This window comes from Danio rerio, chromosome 12, assembly GCF_049306965.1.
Source record: "Danio rerio strain Tuebingen ecotype United States chromosome 12, GRCz12tu, whole genome shotgun sequence".
Taxonomy (NCBI): Eukaryota; Metazoa; Chordata; class Actinopteri; order Cypriniformes; family Danionidae; genus Danio; species Danio rerio.
The window spans coordinates 6773858-6786293 of NC_133187.1; the positions used below are offsets into that span (position 1 = coordinate 6773858).

The 12436-nt window shown below is 36.6% G+C and overlaps 1 protein-coding gene across 2 annotated transcripts in view; it reads left to right on the forward strand.

The window, feature by feature from the left end:
• Positions 1-12436, forward strand: part of prkg1 (protein kinase cGMP-dependent 1) — a 248018-nt gene that overhangs the window by 24095 nt on the left and 211487 nt on the right. The window lies entirely within an intron of this gene.

Sequence of the window (12436 nt, forward strand, 5' to 3'; positions counted from 1 at the left end):
GCGAAGCAGTGGTGCAGTAGGTAGTGCTGTCGCCTCACAGCAAGAAGGTCGCTGGTTCGAACCTCTGCTCAGTTGGCGTTTCTGTGTGGAGTTTGCATGTTCTCCCTGCATTCGCGTGGGTTTCCTCCGGGTGCTCCGGTTTCCCCCACCGTCCAAAGACGTGTGTGTGTGTGTGTGTGTGTGTGTGTGTGTGTGTGTGTGTGTGTGGATGTTTTCCAGAGATGGGTTGCGGCTGGAAGAGCATCTACTGCGTAAAAACGTGCTGGATAAGTTGGCGGTTCATTCCGCTGTGGTGACCCCGGATTAATAAAGGGACTAAGCCGACAATAAAATGAATGAATGACTCACAATAGAATTCACCAAATGACATGAATAGCTTTATTTGGAAAGAAGTAATTAAGATTGATTGGGGGATTTTCTAAGGGGCGTGAATCATGTATAAAAAAACAATAAACAAATTGAATAATATATATATATATATATATATATATATATATATATATATATATATATATATATATATATATTATTTATTTATGTGTGTGTGTGTGTGTATGTGTGTTTATAGGGCGGCAAGGTGGCTCAGTGGTTAGCACTGTCACCTTACAGTAAGAAGATCGTTGGATTGAGTCCTGACTGGGTCAGTTGACATTTCTGTGTGGAGTTGAAAATGTGGTAATTCTCTTTTCTTTTTGTGGATTGCTTTTAAAAACTGTGGTTGGGTTGAAGGAAGGGGGTGGGCGGGTCAATCGATGCTTTTTAAAATACTATTGGTTGGGTTTATGGAAGGGGGAGGGTGGGGAGATTGGTCGATTAGTAAGTCAGTCAGTCAGTTAGTCAGTAGAAAGTGGCCTCTGTTGGATTTACCTGAGAACAGTATAAGCACAAATGGCACTCGCAAGAGAAATCTCAGATCTGAAAAAGCATACACAGTGGTCTACAATGGATTCACGAAAAACACAAACTGCAAAAAAACGTAGCTCCTGGGACGTATTTTGCTCTCTCCAGAAATTTATATTGGGGTACGTAATCAAAATGAGCCTGGGTTGAATAATTCTGCCCATGGAACACTTTAAAGAAAAAAAAGATTATATAAAGGTTATGTTTAGACTTTTGTCCTTTACTTCACTCATGCACAACACTAACCTTTAAAAACAGCTTCTGGAACACCTGACATTTGTTGTTAAAGTTTGTTCCAGCCATGCACGCCTTTGCATTGTCCCCTCCACTCCAAGGCCTCTGTCAAGTTTAGCGGAATGTGTCCATCTTGCTTCCCACCAAAAAGAGCATATTTTCTCCTTTTAAGGAAAGCGCTCAGTGTTGTTCTCCACGTCTGGGCAGACATGAGTCTTTGTTAAACAAAAGAGCGGAGAGTGGGTTAAGAGCTGTAAAAGCATGCTGAGAGGGAAGGACTGTTAGGTAGGAGATGGCAACACATACTGCAAGTGTGCCAATCTACACTATCTGCCAGCCTATCTGAAGTTATTCAGCGTGGCTCAACAAAGCCATGCTCCATCTGGCTCAAAAATCACTCCGGCATTCCACTGCGCCGCCTGCCAGGACACCATAATGATGCCTCAAATATCAAAGACTCTGATTAAATTGAGGCTCCTGATGCGAGGTGGCATTTTCTGCACTTTTTGCTATGGAAACCCCTTTCAGTACGGTACTGATGATGAAATTTGACCTCCGCCTATAGCTTTGAGTTCCAAGAGATTGTTTGTGTGTGCTTGTGATGGGCCTTTAGGGTTTATTGTTTGATCCAGCTAAAAATAAAATAAAATATTTTAAATAAATTAATTATTATTTTGATAAGTTAATCTGGTTTCAATAAATTTTCTACAAGTTATACAACTAAAGGGCTCTATTATAATGATCTAGGTGCAAAGTCTAAAGGCCCATGCACACCGAGACGTTTTTTTGCTCGCGTTTTACGTCAACGTTTAACGCCTCGTGACTAAATAAAGGGCGTCAATGTGATTGTGTACACCAGCGCGCAAAACGCCAGGCGCAAAAGCGTCATTTAAAAAAAAAAATGCCTCATGCTCGTTACCTCCACCCATCAGATCGGCACTTTTGTTCACGTGCACGGAGCTGCTGAAGTTACAGTAAACAGCACTTGGCTGCGCTCAAGCGCAAAACTGTCAATGCACATTGAAAAAGATGCCCAGAGGCGATGAACATGGAGCTGCTTTTTGCTCTTGTGAACAATTAATTATTTCTTCATCGCTAGAGCTGGAGCTGCTGCTTGAACCATCCATGCTTGTTCGAGTCACCAGTAACTTTAACAACAAATGTGTGAACTTCCTCTCCTCCTCTTCTTCTGTGTTATAAGCGGGTGTCAGAAGCTTAAAATTGTGCAGCGCCATCTAACGTCAAAAGAGTGATTTTTGCATACTCTTCAGCTTGACGCCAGTGAAAAGCGCTTGGGTTTGAACACTGAAAAACGTCTAGTGAAACGCTGACGATAAACACAAACGAAAAGCTTCCTGTGTGTAGGAGCCTTAAAGCGCATGGTGCAAAAGCATTAAGGGCGTGTCCGAATCCACGTTTGCTATTTTAAAGATGGAAAAATACGCTCAGCCACAGCCCAGTACTGGAAAACATCCATACTCTCATTCACACACACACACACACACACACATACACTACGGCTAATTTAGTTGATCCAAATCACCTATAGCGCATGTCTTTGGAAACCCACACAAACATAGTGAGAACATGCAAACTCCACACAGAAATGCCAACTGGTGCAGCCGGGACTTGAACCAACAATCTTCTCCTTTGAGGCAACAGTGCTAACCACTGACCACCGTGCCACCCCAAAACTTCATCAGTGATATGATTAATCATTTTCAATTGCAAAAATAAATAGACCTCCGTATTTCACTGTCATTTATTAGGTTTCTGGATTCATCAGGTATCCTTGAGCATTGTGGTTTTTATAAGGTTGCGTCTTATGAAGTTGATGTGTTTTTGATATTTTTAAGATGTTTTTGGTATGTGATTTCTTTATATTTAAGTTGAACCATAACAGTTTGATTGTAAGTGGACAAATAAACCACACTAAAAGAACAGAGTTCGTTTAAGTTGAATCACTTGAAACATTATGTATAGTGTGGCATCTTTAGCTGGCATTAAGGCAAGACACTTCAGGCAAAAACATTGTTTTCATGCATAGGTTAGTCTTGAGATTGTGATTGTGGCTGTTCAAAACTGTTTTTCCAAACCAGGCTTATGAAAAATACATGAGGGTTGCAACATTTTTGCAACAATGATGCTGCTTCATGCAAGTTTTGCATACATTAGGTTTAGAAAAAAAAAGGTTTTCCTAAACAATATACAGTGGGGGAAGCAAGTCTTGAACATGTCATGTTTTTGTCCTGGGAATAATACTTCTAAAGAAGCTGTCAACATGGAATTAAACCAGATTTTGGTCAAAACTCTCAAAACAAAAGAATCCTGTAAAATGTTATGTGTAATAACAGTGGAGTAACACAAGGAGAAATTACTTAACTACTGAAACGTATTTACAGTAATACTTTATATAAAAGGCTTTTTTGGTGACGGCAAACGACTTTAACAGTGTGAAAAAAAGTGATTATTCTGTAGGTCTCGTCTATCAAGTCTGATCTTTATATTGTATTTTATATTGGGTTTAGGTCAGTGGATTGGCTGGGCCATTCTACAGCTTGATTTTCTTTATCTGAAAGCATTTAAGAGTTTCCTTGGCTGTGTTTTGGATCATTGTCTTGCTAAAATGTCCACTCTGGTTTCATCTTCATGATTCTGATAATGTAGATGTTGGACTGAAGCAGCTGATATTCATTTATACTGAGGAAGGGTAGAGGGTTGCTAAAGAACTACTGAGAGATTTCAGCTGCTGTCTGGGCTTTCACTGCCTTTCTACAATTTCCTTTCTTCATGTGTTCAATACTTTTTTTTCCTGCGTCATTTAATTGGACTATATGTAACTTTAATTTGTAAAATGTTTTGTTACATTATATTTTTGTTTTGTTTTCTTATATTATATCCAGTTCATCCGTTGAACATTTCAAGTAAACGACACCTTTAAATCAAAATGTGAAAATGAGTGCCTTGGACTCATTTTTGCTGTTTCTTTTTGATTTATCTTTAGTTCTATGCATATTTGTAGGTTTAAATAAATAATGGATCATTTGGATATTTAAACATACATAGCATTTTGGAAAAAGTTTTATTGTAATCAATTAGCTGGAGAAGGATGGTGATTATTTTTTAAAATCTTTGTTAATACTAAAAGTCTTATACTAATGGCTGAGAGGGTTTAGAATGATCAAGGGCTACTTTTTTCCCCTCATTTCCTCTGGAACAGTGTGTAGGCTTGAGTCCACATGGACAGTTTCGGGTAAATGAGCCTTTGGGAACCGAGGAGCTAAAATTAGTCAAACAAGAAGAACTAGCCCTCTTGCATGAGAACACTCTTACATCATTAGTTACAGTATCAGCGTTTCTGTGAATGTGGCCTGGGCTCTGATCGTGATCTGTCAAGTGCAGTAGTTGTAAGTGATTTCTGAATTACTGATTTGCTATTCAAAGCAGGTCATGATACAAACTGATGTGGTCTAAGAGCAGGGAAGGTCAGTTTTGAGTTAAACTAACGTCAACATGGAATTAAATTTAATCTCAGGTAATTCTGAATACAAATAAAGGTTTCAGCCATCCTCTAGTACGGAGTGATTTTGACAGTAAAAGGGCGATGATACAATTAAGGAACTTTAATTGCTTTTATAGCCATTATAAATCCTAAGGATCATTACTATATGTTATTATTTGATCAGTTTTTGAAATCTCTCTGGCTTTCAGCTTGCAACTTTTTCTTGCATCTCTCATTTAAGGGGATAGTTCATCCCAAAACTGAAGATTTCTGCTATCATTTCTAAACCTTCCTTTCTTATGTTGAACAGAAAAGTAGATATTTTGATGAATGCTGTAACCACTAAATTCCATAGTATTTGTTTTTCCATCTATGGAAGCCAGTGTAATATAATATCTTCTTTAGTGTTCAACAAAATACCAAAACTCATCAAGATTTTAAACCACTTGAGGGAGTATAAACAGTAAGTACATTTTCATTTTTTTTTGGTGAACTATCCCTTAAAGGTGGAATATGCAGGTATGACAACCAGTGGTTGAACTAGGTATTGCATTCCAGGATCAAAACACACTCAAACGCAGGTTGCCAGATTGAGGACCAGCAGGAGCATGCCGGACTATCACGCCTAAACCCTGACTTAAGGCTGACATAAATAATGTTCTAAATAAAAGCAACAGCACACGATACAAGGGATATTTTCATGTTAAAATGAGTTTTTGTCCTAACCATCACCTGGAATTTATATTTTAGAAACAGTTTTTATTTTTTGCAGCTGAACAACAGGATAAACCGACAATGATCACCTCAGGTACACCTCATGTGCTTTATTTAGTGTTAAATGCTAATAATGTGAGTTTAAATACTATTTTACATGACATTTATTGCCATACTACTAAAAGCAGCAGCAGATAGTTCACCTCAGATCTTGACAATAAAATAAACCGTTTGAAATTGAACTTTAGAACTGAGAAATAATGCAAACCAACACATATCAGGGATTCAGCATCTACATTTTATTATGTGAAAGAGGTTTAATATGTATTAGTTAGATTATAAACCTTACCGTTTCATGAGTGAGTGCACTATTCTGTGCTTCTGAATGGTTGTATTTTAATTTCTGTCATGTTTTGTCTGGTGTACAAAGCCAAATTGCTTCTCACTAGTCACATAGCGTGTTGTTAGAGCACAGGGTTACAGTGTAACCAGCACACCTAATGTTTACATTTATAATAATTTATATTATTAGATGCTAATTAATAGCCTCATGTGAAACTCTGAATCTGCGTCTCATTTCAAAGGCTGCATATTACTGTCTACTGAAGGTTGCATTTCAGTCACGGACACATGCTTTGAGAGCCTTCCTGACTGAATGAATGAAATACGTGGTTTACCTACAAGGGAACCCGGGGAGCTGAATTATAATTGACTAAACTGGCATTGGGCGGGTTAATTCCACCCGTGCCATTCCGGCACGTAACTCACATTTTCAAGGCAGGATATCTGACTTTAGCATTGTTTTTCAGATAAACAAGAATGTTCATATAGCATTTCTTAAGTGTCTGCAAACATATTATGGCATTTCTATGCTTTTAAAGAGTCAAAAATGTACATACAGCACCTTTATAAACGTCATTATAGTTGGAAAAATGCATTTCTGTAAACCAATTTATTGATTGAATTTATTTAAAAGTCATTGCATCATAAGTAAAACATTTTTATGAATGTAAAAATATAAAATTTTTATATTTTAAAATGTTTTAGTTAAAATACATTGTAAACATGCAATCTAAAGCAACATTTTCTACAGTTTTCATTAAATTTAAGTGAATTTCTTTATATAAAATAAGACAAAAGTATAATGTATATTAAAATTAAATTAAATTTTTTTTTAAATAATTTCCCTAAAAATCATCACATTTGTATAAAATATCAATCTAAATGATGGCATAATTGAAAGGCTGAGACACACTGAGAATAATAGTTTCAGCTATCACTCAAATTAATATCTGATAAAGCAAAATTAAATTTTCCTTTAGCATATTTTAATAAAAAATATTCATAGGAATATTGAAATAAGAAGTAATGTAAAACACGAAGGAATAAAAATATTGAGGAAAAATTAATTAATTCATTCATTCATTTTCTTTTCGGCTTAGTCCCTTTATTAATCTGGGGTCGCCACAGTGGAATGAACCACCAACTCATCCCTGAGAGACACCCATACACTCTCATTCACACACATACCTGTACACTACGGACAATTTTTGCTTACCCAATTCACCTTTACCGCATGTCTTTGGAAACCAGTGCACCCGGAGGAAACCCATGCAAACGCAGGCAGAACATGCAAACTCCACACAGAAATGCCTACTGACCCAGCCGAGGCTCGAATCAGTGACCTTCTTGCTGTGAGGTGACAGGACTACCTACTGCGCCACCGCATCGCCCCTTGAAGAAAAATGTATTATTTATTTATTTAATTAATTAAGTTTACACAAAACAAAATAATGATAATAATAAGAAAGCAAACAATATTTTATACCAGGACATTATCTGTTAGGTTTATTTGGCAACGTAACCTTAACATAATATCAATCATAATTGAAAATACAGCTAAAAACCTGTATATTACCCCTGTTTTTGTACTTTTCTTTGCATCTGCTAATCTGAGTGATTTTGAAGTGATTTTGGGTTTTATTTGGCCTATGTTCTCCTGTCCCATCATCTTATTAATGCCATTCATTACTGTCAGCTGATGGCCATCCATAATTGTGTGGGAATAATAGATTGTCTCAATGCAATATCTTCATCGAGTATGATAAGTGGAATGATTTGCCATTAATCCCCTATTCAGCGTCAGACAGAAGAAACAATGGAGGCTGTATTTCTCCAGACAATTGCAACAATTGGGGGATAAGAAAAACAGCACATGAAATGAGTTTATAATCCTATAAGTGTTCCATTAGTTTCAATCTCATGTTCCCCTTGGAATTTATATGCATATAAATGATCATGCATATCCGCTGCTGCCACTACGAGTTTGATTTGTTGGCAGTTGTTATTAGCAGTGATCGTTCTAAAGCCTTATCATCAGCTGGGTTGAACTGTTAACAACTAACAGATACACATGAGGTATGTTTGGTCTTTTTTTTTTTGTTAGTATGGGTGTAAAAAAAAAAAGTTTATGAAGAAAGGGACTAATTAGTTAATTCACTCAAATAAAAAAAAGAAGTCTTATTAATTACTCACTCTCATGTCGTTTCATTAAACACTAAAACATTTGTTCATTTTCAGAAAGGAAATGAAGTTGTTTTAGTTTAACTCTTTTAAATGGCAATTCACAATCAGAGAGTTATTACAAAAAAAAATAATAATTTAAAAATATAGAAAAAAAAATATTGGATGGTAATAAAACCCATTCCTTACTCTCTAAACCATATTCAAAGGAAAATAAAGGAGTTATACAACAACAAAAAAGAAAAACAAACCAACAAAACAAAAAAAAAAAATAAAAAGTTAATAATAATAAATTATCAAATGACGCCTAAGTAAGCTAAATGCAGCAGTCTTTGAATCAAAATTTTGGTACACTGTAAAACCTGATTAGTTAAGTTAACTCAAACTGTCTGAGGAAACTGATTGCAACAAATCATGTAAGTTTTAAAACAAAATAGTTTGAGAAGTGTAAACATATATGTATAGTCATATACAAATATATTAGTGTTTATATCGTTAAACATTTAGAGTATTCGTAACTTAAACATGTTAAGTTTAGTTATCAAATCGGTTATCAAATATAGCTACTCAAATGGTTTGGGATCACTTCTAGAGTAAAATTAACACATACACACACACAAATATATATATATATATATATATATATATATATATATATATATATATATATATATATATATATATACATATATATATATATATATATATATATATATATATATAACAAATGCATTTAGGTTCTTTTTAAAGGTTTAAGTTCTGCCTCATATAATCAGTTTATGAGTTACCATAACTCTTTTTCCTTAAGTCAAAATAAGTTTTTTTTTAATAATAAGTTAAACTAACTTATTTCATTTTGTGATTTTCACTGTTAAGTTTTACAGTGCATACAATGGACAAACCTAAGCAATAGTAGCAACTGCACAAGGACTGCGTCCAGACCCCTTTCAACCTAAGATCTAGACACTTTTTTTAGGGGGGAATTACTAGTGAAATATGACATTTCTATGTTCATTAATTTTCTTTTCGGCTTAGTCCCTTTAGTTAATTATGGTCGCCACAGCGGAATGAACCGCCAATCCAGCATATGTTCTACGTAGCGGATGTCCTTCCAGCTGCAACCCATTACTGGAAAACATCCATACACACTCATTTACACACATACACAACAGACAATTTAGCTTACCCAATTCACCTATAGCACCCGGAGGAAACCCACGCCAACAAAGGGAGAACATGCAAACTCCACACAGAAACATCAACTGACCCAGCTGAGGCTCGAAACAACGACCTTCTTGCTGTGAGGCGATTGTGTTACTCACTGCGCCACCATGCTGCCCCATTCCCATCTTTATTTAATTATAAAAAAAAAATAAAGTATTTTTTAATAAAACATAATAATGAATAAAAAGGTCACATGTGGATTTTGAGAAAATGTTTTTGTTTTGATCCAATGACTTTTGAATCAGTTCAATAAAATGGTTCCTAGAAATGCATTTTTTTCAACTCTGAATGACATTTTTGCTATATTTGTCCATATTTTACACAAATTCGAACTTAAACAGCCCATCATTGTAACTAGAAATCTTTGAATTTGCATAATAAATGAATAATTTAATATATAAAAATGTCAAATATGTATAACATGCCAAATTAGCAGGACTTGTCTTGACTTACATCTCAAAAATCGATGAGTTTTGTTTAGTGGGAGGACAGTTTGATATACAGAAACGCCATTGTTTGCAGCACTGGTGCCCACATGGACGAGGACTCAGAAAACTGTGCTGATTGTTAATGTCATTAGTCCAGGCAGATCCACCGATCTCGAGCCCTTATCATCCGCCCATGGGACATTAGTACCCAGCAGGAGTGTGCGAGTGGTAGTAACGCAGTGTATCTGAGCAGTCATCTGTCCGCTCCATGTCCTCCTCGCAGATGGTCCATTTCTTGCCATCATATCTGCCACACTGCCATTTCTAATCAAACCAGAAAAGTGATTCAATATTTCCACAAGCAGGCCTGCTCGGGCAATAATTGAATAATCAAATTTATCCACACCGTGATTAAAAAATAGATTTGTGAAAGGGGACTTTGAATGCAGCAGCACCAGCAAGGCCATCTGACAGGCATTGTGGAATGAACTGCGGTTCTGTCAATGAAAATGAGTCACGTCAAGGCTCCATATGAAGAAAGTCATTCATTGACCTGGTGAGGTGTTGATTGCATTCACAAACCCGTTTATGGGAAATTATCTCTGATTATTTCAGGGCTTTACTTTAAAAGTGAGTAATTTCATATGCCATAGTGGTGAATTTGAGCTGTCTGGGATCTGGAAAAAAATAAGCAAATGCGTTATTACAGTTGTTCTTTCAGAGAAATCCAGCGTTTGGGTTTGATTTTGTTCATGCATTTGCAAAAATGGTTTCGTCTGTCAAAAATGTCCAGTAGTCAACATTTAAAGTGGATCAAACCTTTCATCAAAGTCGTCCTAAAACTATTCAAAAACCCCCAACTATTGTCTTAGGACAATTTTCAAGAGTTCACACTTAGCTGATGATTGATTTTAAGCAAGTTTGGCATGCTGTCCCGGGAGAGAGCCCTGAGCTTGAAGGTTCTTGAGCCCTGGGCTCCCTCCCGTTTGGAGGAAGAGAGGAGAGCCTTGAGCTCAGGTAGATCTCGACAACTCCCCCTTAATAAGAGCTGATGACTAAAAATTGAATGCTATTAAAAGATATGCTGCATTATGAGATTACCTGTATTGCAAATTTAGATTTATCAATTTACTTGTTGTGCATGTTTTTGGAATGTGGGAGAAAACCGGAGGACCCGGGGAAAACCCACGCAAGCACGGGAAGAACATGCAAACTACACACTGAAACGACCACCGGCCTGTTAAAGGACTAGAACCGGTGACGTTCTTGCTGTGAGGCGACAGTGCTAGTCACTGGGCCACCGTGCTGCCCTATGGAGGGAAAGGTGAAAAGGTAGGGGTGGAAGGGGGGATTCTTCAAATCGAAGATGACTGTAGTGAAAAAACCCTGGCTCTTTATAGTGGGTTAGGAATGGCCTGATTGGTGGATCATGCATGCTAATGCAGAACCAGCTGTGTTCAATCATAATCACGTGCTCCTCTCGAAATTAGTTTATGAATAAACTTCACTTAAAAAACTATTTTGATCCCCTTCAAATGTTGACTACTGTATTACTTATAGAAAGAACAAATAGGAAGAGCTTTAATTTTGAAACCATGGTATTATGTATACTTAAAATGAAAACTTAAATTCGTGAATAAATATATTTAAATTAGCATCAGGGCGAGGCAGTGGCGCAGTATAGTGCTGTCACCTCACAGCAAGAAGGTCGCTGGGTCGCTGGTTCGAATCTTGGCTCAGTTGGCGTTTCTGTGTGGAGTTTGCATGTTCTCCCTGCGTTCGCGTGGGTTTCCTCCGGGTGCTCCGGTTTCCCCCACAGTCCAACAGGTGAATTGGGTAGGCTAAATTGTCCGTAGTGTATGAGTGTGTGTGTGAATGTTTGTGTTTCCCAGAGATAGGTTGCGGCTGGAAGGGCATCCGCTGCACAAAAACTTGCTGGATAAGTTGGTGGTTCATTCCGCTGTGGCGACCCCGGATTAATAAAGGGACTACGCCGACAAGAAAATGAATGAATAAATTTGCATCAGCAACATTCCAGAAGGTTGATGCTTGTACTGTCACAGGAGTGTCTATCTGTGGAGTCTATTTAGATGACATAGTTATTTATTTTGCAATTTGGGAAGAACATAAACCCTTGCGTTAGTGTTTAAATTATTGCTAAAAGCACAGATTAACTTGAACTTAATCAAGTGTGACATTGCAAAACAAGAGCAACCTTCCAATGCAAGTAAGGCCTGTGCAAGCCATGGTCGAGGCTATTGTGGATTTTCCAAGACCAAGCAACAAACAGGAGCTGTACTGTAGTGTAAGTTGTTTTCTCAGATGGACCAGATATTAGATTGAACAGCCCATATATTACACATTCAACAGATGCCAAAGAAATCATAGCACCATTAAAAAGCAAACTTTAGCTCTGTTGTTTGCATTGAGAAACCTTTTAGATCTGCCTGTCTAATGCAAGTACCCCTAAACTAGCATTGTGATATTTTGCTTTTCTGTGGTATATATACTTTGATATGAATATAATTTTCCAGATGATTGAATAGCTCTATTTGGGAAGATTTCATTCATTTAGAACAACTGGCATGATCAAGTTTTTTTCTATGCAATGCTTCTGCATAAAATATAATGAATTCTGGGAATTTTATGAGTGTATCTGTATTCAAGTACAGAAACAAACAAATGTAAAATAACATGGTCATCATCAAAAATAGAAAATAGATAAATTACAAACACAATTGTATTCGTAATTGTTCCTTAACTCCCATTATTGACATAGTTGAATTTAATCCAGTGTGTCCAAGCCTCAGTATAATTAATATAACTTCTTCCTTTCTGTTCCTACCATATACATTTCTTTTTGTCTCTACTATTTTTATTTTATTTTATATAGACGTGTCCCTTCTTATCT